Source organism: Cebus imitator, unplaced genomic scaffold, assembly GCF_001604975.1.
Source record: "Cebus imitator isolate Cc_AM_T3 unplaced genomic scaffold, Cebus_imitator-1.0 Scaffold224, whole genome shotgun sequence".
Lineage (NCBI taxonomy): Eukaryota > Metazoa > Chordata > Mammalia > Primates > Cebidae > Cebus > Cebus imitator.
This window is the reverse complement of record NW_016107539.1, coordinates 965875-975811: the sequence shown is the minus strand read 5'-3', so window position 1 is coordinate 975811 and position 9937 is coordinate 965875. Positions and strand designations below refer to the sequence as shown.

The following is a 9937-nucleotide window of genomic DNA, read 5'->3' as shown; positions in this document are numbered from 1 at the left end:
GCCTTGGGTTAGGTAAACCGTGTGCTTTGCCACAGCAGACCTCAATGACACATATTTTTAGCTGAGCTGCGTTTTTGAAAGCAAGACCCGGCCGGCACTTTGAACGTTTTAACGGGGACCAGTTTATCCTGTCCCCTGTCAAGCCTATGACATAATGGCCAAAAAAAAAAATCACCAATATCACATCATCTGTAAAAGCGATGCACTCAGACAGATGACAGACATATTAAGGGTGAGAAAGGGTTTTTACTGTCATAAATACTGAAACCGGGTGTTTGATATTCTGACGGTGGGGGTGGAGGTCAGCCTAATGCCAAATTCAGCTCTATTTGGAAAGAGAGCGAGAAAGAACTTGGATGAGAAACGGGGCTTCTGTTTTCCTGTTTGATCTGACACAAGCCTTTAATTTTATTGAGGCTGCTAACTCTGCGCCCCAGGTGTGTGAACTAGCTCTGCTGAGGTTTCAAAGTGTGTGTATTTTGTGAGTGCATGTTCAATAGCTACCCTTCCCAGCCCATGCCCATGTGTGCAGGGATTGTGGGTATGGGCACGCCAGTGTGTGTGTGTGTGTGTGTGTGCGTGTGTGCACGTGCGCGTGCGCGTGTGTGTGTACATGTGGGAGACAAGGGCACCAGATTGTTCCAGGCGACTCATGCTTGGTCTGCCAAAGCAACTCACTGGGCATATAGAATGCAATTCCAGGCGTCAGAGACAGCTGGCTTGACACAGGCTGATCCAAATGCTTCCACTCTGCCCTGCACAGCGGTCTCTTGAGGAGAAGCCTGATGCCCCCTTAGACTCAGACACAGACTCCAGTGTGCCTGCAGATGGGTGGGGTCATTAGAGAAGAGAAATATTTGCATGTTAAAAAATACCGAACTTTCTGCACAGAAAGCAGCACTGGCCCTGCGAAAAACTGAAGATCTGAAAGAGGTGTGTTCAGCTTTATCTGAAGTAAGATGATGGAAAGTATTTCAGGAATAAACAAACCCAGGGTGAGCTTTGTTCACTCCCAAATCCAGCCTCCCTGCCTTCTGCCTGCATTAGAATTTCTGCTTGGCCACATCACAACTGTGTGATCTTGGGCAAGTGACTTAACTTCTCTGTGCCACATTAATCTATAAAATGGAGCCGATAATTATGCCTCTCTTACAGGGTTGGTATGAGATTCAAAGAGGTAAATAAAGCAGATAAGGTGCCAAAAATGGTGACTTGCTCCATAAATAGTAGCTACAAAAATTATTATAGGAAAGAAGTGAACCAGTAACTGATGCTGGGGAGAAACTGGATTTGACAGTAGACGTTCTCTGAAGAGATGCAGTACTTTATACTTTTCGAGGTACTTTTAAACTGACTGGAACTTTGCAATGACACATATAGGGTTACGATCATGGCTTGTGAAGCCTCAATTTTCTCATTTGCAAAAAAGGAATAATGATAGTATCAACTTCATAGAATTGTCGAGAGCATCGTATGAAATGATGCATGCGAAATGCTTAGCTCTGCACCTAACATGCAGTCAGCACGCACCAAACGGCATTATTGTCTGACAGTTGAGGATAGTGAGACCCAGCTTTGCCCAAGGTCACACAGCAGATAAGAAGCCAAGTGCCTGGTGCCTGGCACACAGTGAGTGCTCAGTTGCTGTCCTGGATGGTGACAGCAAACATAAACTGAGCATTGACTGGAGTAGGACAAGGGGTTAGGTGCTCTGGAAGTATTAAGTCTCTTAATTGAAATAGCACTGTAGATGATAAGTACTGCAATCATGGTGTCCTTCCTGGAGGAGGAGTGGGGCACAGAGATGTGTGGCAATGGGCCAAGTGTTAGCTGGGAAGAAAGTGGTAGAGCTTTTCTTTGAACCCAGGCTCTTGACCATATGCTCTACTGTTTCTGAAACTCACTAACATCATCATAATTTTTTATGCCATTTGACAGATGAGGTGACTGAGGTGGGACCAGATCCTGGTTCTGGGATCCTTCCCCAATACCATGTTGTTCCCTGACATATGCTGGCAGGGAAGGAGACATATGGGAGGATGTGGAGGATATAAGTCTCATTGCTAGAGATGGGGAAACTGAGGCAGCAGCTGATTTGTGAGTTAGCAAGGACTTCTTGCTTTGACTTCCCTCAGGGAAATGAAAGCACAAGACTTCTACTCTTAGTAGAAGAATAGAGTCCCCAGCCAGCCAGTGTGGCAGCTCCAAAGCTGATGCTGCTTTCTATACTGAGAACCCCTCTCAGGGAGCCCTCCTCCTGGCTAGTCCTTCCCTTGCTACTCAGATGGCCCTTTGTCCAGGAAGTCCCTCCAGTCTCTCTTCTCAGACTCCAGAGAGAATCACACGTTCACCAGACACTCCAATGACCAGCTTTATTAAGAACTTTCCCTGCCTTGATTATAAGCCCCCTGAGGACAGGTACCGGGTCTCCTATTTCTGTGAGTCTCCACTGGGGTCCAGGTGACATTGCTACTTCCAAGAGGTTAACAGCTTGAGCTCTGAATCAGAGGTTCAAATCTTGACTCGGCCACTTGTGTGAGTTACTTCACTTGTGCCTCAGTTTCCCCATGTTAGGAAAGAGTGATATTTATGTTACCCAGAATAATGTTTAATAAATGTAGCAACCAGGTATAAACCAATCAGAACTATAGGAGCAGGGTCCCTAGACGCTTCTCTGCTGAGCCAGGCTTTAACTATTTATTTGCTGAATTGTGGGGAGGGTCCCAGGCAGTGGAAGTCTTTGGAGGGTGGTGGGAAGCAGGGAAACAGCAAATAATCTATGGAAGTTCTCAATCTTTTAATAAACAATATAATCCTCAAACTATCCATTCAAAAAATAATTGCTGTCATTACTATTGTATAATTTATTATGTCAACAGTTATCCTCCCCCCAAAAAAGATCAATGCCTAAATCCAATGATTAAATACTTTCTTTTGTGTTTTCTCATTGCATAGGTCACACTTAATATGTAAATGACTGATTATTTAGTCTTCCTGATGGGAAGAAGCCAGTCAAGTTTCTATTTTTTTAATTTTTATTTATTTATTTTTAAAAATTTATTTGTTTTACCTTAGGTGCATACTATATCTGGCATTTCTTCCCTTGTTATCCCTCCCCACCCTCCCCTCCCTCCCCACCCTCCCCTCCCTCCCCACCCCTATTTTTTTATTTTTAAGACAGGGTCTCACTCTGTCTCCCAGGATGGAGTGCAGGTATGATCACGGTTCACTGCAGCCTTGACCTCCTGGGCTCAAGCAATCCTCCCACCTCAGCCTCCGGGGTAGCTGGGACTAGAGGTGTTCACCACCATACCTGGCTAATTTTTTAAATTGTTTGTAGAGATGAGGTCTTGCTATGTTGCCTAGGCTGGTCTTAAATTCTTGGGGTCAAATAATACTCCCACCTTGGCCTCCCAAAGTGCTGAATTTCCAGGCATGAGCCACCGTGCTTGGCCAGGTTCCTGTTTTTGTTCCTTTGCTAGAAGAGGAATTTGAGAATCTCTGACCACCCAGCCTGGATGGGAGGCCCCCTCCTGGCTCTGCTGGCCTCTGCCCTGTGCTGCCTGCATCCTGGTACTAATCACACTGATGGTCTGACTAATTTGTCCATGTCTTCCAATAGATTTGAACTCCAGGAACCAGAAACCACACCTCTCTTGGTCAGCACTGTATCCTCAGTGCTAGGAGAGTGCCTGGCACTTAGTAGATGCTCAGTGATTCTCTTGGTTAAAGGGATGGATGAATGGATGAGTTATGAATGTCTGCAGCATGGTAGAAGTTCTGTGGCTTGTTAAGACCCCAGAATTCGGACAAACTGAGGCACTGCACTTTCACTGTGTCTCACTCTCTTCTGCTTCCTTTTAAAAGTGACAGTGACCTTTTGACTTCCGCATTTTCCCAACCGGAGCTGGTGACTTCAGTGGGATTTCTCCTGGGCCATCCAGCAGGCACTCACGTTCCTGTTGTTGTCTGGAATAAATAAGCCTCCAATAACAGCAACAAACCACAAATGAAAATGACAATGACAGCAGCCACCACTCATTGAGTGCCAAGTGTGTGCCACCCTAAGCATCCTCCCTCCAGTCCTGCAGTTAATGGTCCCCATTTTGCACAGGAAGATAGAGTCACTCACCAGGGTCACACCCTAGCAAGTGGTGAGCTGGGATTGAAACCCCCATGTTGCTCCCTGACTGTAATGCTAAATAATCATAAAAAGAGGGTGATCATCTTTTTCCTATTGGACGTATACCCTAAGGCCTGCCACTTTACAGATATTATCTCATTGGAGTCTCACACACACCCAAAAATCCCTGAGAGATTGGTATAGAATATGATCCTCCTTTTAGAGAAGACAGGGAGTGGTCAAGGCATTTTATGGGGCAGCCCTGGGCCCGGCTGATGCCAAAAGCAGCAGGACCACTCAGGTAAGATGAGCTGGAAAGGAAGGCCCCAGCCCCCTAAGGGAACCAGCCTGCCGCAAAGTCTGGAGTGAGGGGAATCTCCTCCCTTCCCGGTTGACTTTTGGCACCATTCAGTGACTCCTGGCAGCCCCGTCCCCTCCCCGCTCTGCCTCTCTCTATCACAATGAACCTATCCAGGGGTCCTTTCCTCAGAGCTTCTCTGGGTGGCTGAAGCCAGCTGGGTGTTTCTTTTCCCGGACACTCCAGGGCTCCCACCTCCAGCAAAACCGCTGCTTTCCACGCAGCCTTGCTACGCACTCCTGGTCCCTCTCTTTGCCTGCGCCCGTACGAGGCCTCCTGTCTGGGTTTCCTCTCCTTTCCTTCACATCTTTCTCGAAGGCCCAGCCCAATTTCCATCTCCCCTTAGATGCCCCCTTGACCATTTATTGTGTTTACATCAGAATTTTTAGGGATCTACCGTGGGCCGGGTACTTTCCAAGATGCTGGGGATTCAGTGGTGAACGAGGCAGATGCAGGGCGTGCCCTCATGAGGGTGCCAGGAAAGAGCCAGGGTGACTTCAGACGCTGTGAGGGACCAGGGACCGAAGGAACTCACAAGGCCACTGTCGTTGTTAAAAGGACAGTGGAGTTGAGAATGACTTGGGGTGTGTGTGTGTGTCTGGTGGGTGGGTGGGTGTGTTAGTTTCCAGTCGCTGCTGTAACAAATGACCACAAATTGAATGGCTTAAAACAACACACATTTATCCTCTCATAGTTCTGGAGGCCAGAAGTTTGAATCGAGGTGTCACAGGGCCATGCTGTCTTTGAAGGCTCTAGGAGGAAACCCTTCCTTGCCTCTCCCAGCTTCCAGTGGCTCCTGGAGACCCTTGGCCCTCCGTGCCTGTGGCTGCGTCACTCCCATCTCTGCCTCTGTCTTCACGTGACCGTCTTCCCGAGTGCCTGTGTGTTGATGCCTCTGGTCAGGGGGCGGCCGTCATTGGCCTGGGCCCTGTTAGGTCTGGTAGGATCTCATCTGAACTTGATCACATCTCAAAGACACTATTGCCAGAAGGTCCTATTCTCAGGATCTAGAATTGGGACTTGAATATATTTTTTGGTGGAGTGGGGAGGGACGCTTCAATCCACAAGAGTAGGATTTCTCATTCAGGCTGCATGGCCCTTCCTCTCTAAGGCGATGTCTTTTTCTGGTTGACCCTGAATGGTGAGGAACCTGTGTGTAAGACGTCTGGAAGAAGAGCATTCCAGGCAGAATGAGCCGTAATTGCAGAGGCCTGGGAAGAGGCATGTGCTTGGGATGCAAGGAGCCCAATGGGGCGGGACCAGAAAGGGCGGGGGGAGCATGATGGAGGCAAGGTCACAGGACAGGGTCACATAGGATCTTGTAAGGAGTCTCAAGTTCATTCTCAGGGCGATCGGGAGCCCTGGGGGAATGTTCGGCAGCAGTGTGTAGTCTCACGAACCTTTTCTTTCTTTTTTATTTCTTTTTTGAGACAGAGTCTTGCCCTGTCACCCAGGCTAGAGTGCCATGGCACGATCTCCGCTCACTGCAACCCCTGTCTCCTGGGTTCAAGCGGGATTCTCCTGCCTCAGCCTCCTGAGTAGCTGGGATTACAGGTACCTGCCACCACACCCAGCTAATTTTTTTGTATTTTTAGTAGAGATGGAGTTTCACCATGTTGGCCAGGCTGGTCTCAAACTCGTGACCTCCTGATCCGCCTACCCCCGCCTCCCAAAGTGCTGGGATTACAGGCGTGAGCCACCGTGCCTGGCCATCATGAACCTTTACAAATGGCCATACTGCCCATTCAGGGGAGACCTGCCTCTAGCCAGGTAAGAGTGAACGCAAGGCCAGCAGACCAGAGGCTCCTGCAGTGGCCCAGGCAGGAGCTGCAGATGGCTGGGGCCAGTGTGGGGCAGGAGAGGCGCTCAGAGGCAGTGCCTCCCAGTCCACAGAGCTTTCTTCTTTAAGGTTCTTCAACTGTGTTCCCTGGAGCATACATCCACAGAGACAGTCCCTGACTTTGGTACCTAGGGGTAGATGCTGTCAATCCTGTGACTATTTGAACCACTTCAGATGTGCCTTTCTATTTCAGCCACGCCTGGATTCCCCTCAGCAGCTCTTCCCCCACCCTCTGCTATCACTGGCAGTCATGAGACTTTTCAGCGTTTCATCTTGATCCAAAAATGTCCCGAAGCAAATCCCCCCTTAGCGAATCACCCAGGAATAGCATGACTCAGTAATGAGTGTCAGACTCGTGTGGGACAAACCATTTCCATGGTGCATGTGTGACTTTGCAAGTCACATCACAACCTTCTGTATGCCTTAGCTTCTTTCACTGAAAAGTGGCTATTAGAAATTCTCACACATGGGGGTATTTTAAGGTTGAAAGGAAGTCATGTCTGTGAAACTCTCAGCAAAGGCAAAGCGGTCAGTTTCTGTTAGCTGCCATGTTCACTATTATTTTACTGTTTTAATTTCAATTTATTACTTTCCTCCAGTTCAATAACTTTCAAGAGTTCCCACAGGGACTAAAGCTACTTTCTACCAAGCCTCTAGGGTCCTTCTGTAGGGTCCTGAGGACCCACTTCAGTCACCGAGCCCCTGAGTCCAGAGGTGTTAGTGGAGGGTCTAACACAGGCAGAGCTCCTGGCAAGGTGATGGGGAGAAAATCCAATGTGTGTGAGACATGCGTGTTTGCATTTGAAAGTCAGATAAAGACGTTTTTGTGAAGTTGGGGAGACGTAATCCTGGGAAGTCATTCACAAGCTAAGTGACTGTGAGCTTAGGTGAAGTCTAATGATCGTGTTGATGAGAAGCGAAAGAGGGAAAGAACAGCTGATGTCTTGTGCTTTTTTGGAGGGAGACAGGGGGGTGGGGGTGGGCTCCAGGGTTCAGTTGTGTGGATGGGAGCTGAGGATGGGTACCTCTGAGTCAGCCAGCTCGTCCTCATCACTCCCTGACTTCAAATATTAGGAAATTGGCACAGATATTTGAGTCTGCAAAGAATATGGCAGAGAAGAGAATGGAGAGAGAATCGGTCTTGGTGCATACCGGGGAAGACAGCCTGGGTGACGGGGTGGGGGGACAGTGGGCCGAGGGTGACAGGTACACTGAGAAATGATTGTGGGGATGGGCAGATACGAACCAACGCTGTATCCCCTAACTAATCAGCCCTACCCATCCTGCCCCTTGAGGCTCTGCCTTAGTAGAAGATGGAGCCTCCCTGGCCGAGGGATGGTGGTATCTCTTGTTCAGTTAAGAGCAAGGACCGTAGTTTAAGGGGAAGGCAGGTTTACTGAGTCTGCTTTCCTAAACATTGTTACCCAAGACAGAGGGGAATGTGTTAGAAAGCAAGGAACAAAGAGGAGAAACAAAACCAGGGCAAAGTGTTTGTGCGGGGACTAGGTGGAAGGGATCAAGAACCTACAGCCCAGGTGCTCACGCTCACGTGCTCCCGGCAGGTGGCACGGATGAATGAGGCAGCCAGCTGGGGTCTGGAGGGAGCTGGGGTGGGGGCGCGTGCCCAGGGAACAGCCTCTACTCACCTCCAGCTGATTGGTCCATATGGGAATGTGAACCCGAGTGGTTGGATCTGCCTGCCTTTTTTTTTTTTAAGAAGTTGGAAATTTGGATTTTTATGTGAAATTTCCCGATTTATAACTGTTAGTTCAGCCTGACACAGGGAGGGGAACAACACACACTGGGGCCTTGCTGGGAAGGTGGGGGAGGAGAGAGCATCAGGATAAATAGTTAATGCATGTGGGGCTTAATACCTAGGTGATGGGTTGATAGGTGCAGCAAACCACCATAGCACACGTTTACCTGTGTAACAAACATGCACGTCCTGCACGTGTATCCTGGCACTTAAAATAAAATAAAATCGAATTAAAAAAATAAAAATGTTGGTTCAGGTTGAAAAGAAGTAACTGGGCAGGGCAAACCTAAGATGCCTGCAGGCTGCATTGGCGGAGCTGCTGGGGACCTGTGGCGTCTGCTGCTGTCACATGGGGCATCTCCCTACGGTCCACAGCTTGACTTGAGCGCTGGCTTTTATTAGAACCCTGCTGTCTTAGAAGGTACCAACGGCCTGGCCGTTAGTGCCTGCCCAGTGGGAGGGTGGCGTATGCAACTAACTGCCTTTTGCTGCAATTCCCTCTTTGAAAATAGTTTTCTCACAACAGAGGAGCCCTCTTCGGGCTTTAAAAGACTCCTTAGGAGATGAGAGGTTGGAGTGCAAGTCGGGTTTGAAACTGTCTTGTTTTCTTAATCTATAAGGAGCTCATCCCTGAAAATGGCTTTACAAGAGCACGAGGATGCCAGTGAGCTGTTTGGGGGAACAAATGCAAGAAATTCAGTAATCGGGATGAACCGTATACATACACATACACAAACACACATGCGTACATGAAATGTCTGTACATTCAAGACAGGTCCTTGCTCTGTCACCCGGGCCGGAGTGCGGTGTCACGAACACGGCTCACTGCAGCCTCGACCTCCTGGCTCCAGCCCTCCTCCTGTTTCGGATTCGTGAAGATGAGGTGTCACTGTGTTACTCAGGCTGGTCTTGAACTTCTGGGTTCAAGTGATCTTCCCACCTCGGCCTCCCAAAATGATGGGATTACAGGCATGGGCCCAGGATGAACCATATTTTAATATAATATTTTTAAAACAAAATTAATGGCAAAAATCCATGATAAACTTAAAAAAAAAGGCCAGTTTTGCTAGCTTGAGCCTAGGAGTTCAAGACCAACCTAGGCAACATAGTGAGACCTTGTCTCTAAATAAAAAAAAGCTGGGCACGGTGGCAGGAGCCTGTAGTCCCAGCTACTAGGAGGCTGAGGTGAGAGGAGCAGCTGAGCCCGGGGAAGCTGAAGCTGCAGTGAGCCATGATCGTGCCACCACACTCCATCCTGGGCGACAGAGTGGGACCCTGCTGCAAAAAAAAAAAAAAAAAAATTAAAATACAAATGTGAAATAAAGACAAGATCAACATTACTCATTTTCCCCTTGGCCTTAGGGTGCAGTGCAGCTCACATGGACTGTTACTGACTGTCTTTATTAAAATTCTAATAGCTTGTTCACCAAGGATTTTTTGTTTTGCATTCATTTTGATGTTTTAAAACATGGTGTGAAGATATGATTGATCTGATTACTGAGTTTTTAGCGCCCTCTTTAATTTTGCCTCTCTCTCTCTCTCTCTCTCTTTTTTTTTTTTTTTTTTTTTTTTTTTTAAGACGGAACCTCTCTCTGTTGCCTAGGCTGGGGTGTAGTGGCGTGATCTCAGCTCACTGCAACCTCCGCCTCCTGCATTCAAGTGATTCTTCTGCCTCAGCCTCCCGAGTAGCCGGGACTACAGGCACACACCACCATGCCTGACCAGTTTTTTGTATTTTTAGTAGAGACAGGGTTTCACCACATTGGCCAGGCTGGTCTCGAATTCCTGACCTTGTGATCCGCCTGCCTTGGCCTCACGAAGTGCTGGAATTACAGGTGTGAGCCACCGCGCCTGGCCTAA

The 9937-nt window shown here is 48.3% G+C and overlaps 1 protein-coding gene across 4 annotated transcripts in view; it reads left to right on the top strand.

The window, feature by feature from the left end:
* The window catches only part of NFATC2 (nuclear factor of activated T cells 2), a 177868-nt gene that overhangs the window by 1417 nt on the left and 166514 nt on the right, over positions 1–9937 (top strand). The gene's annotated exons all lie outside the window — the stretch shown is intronic.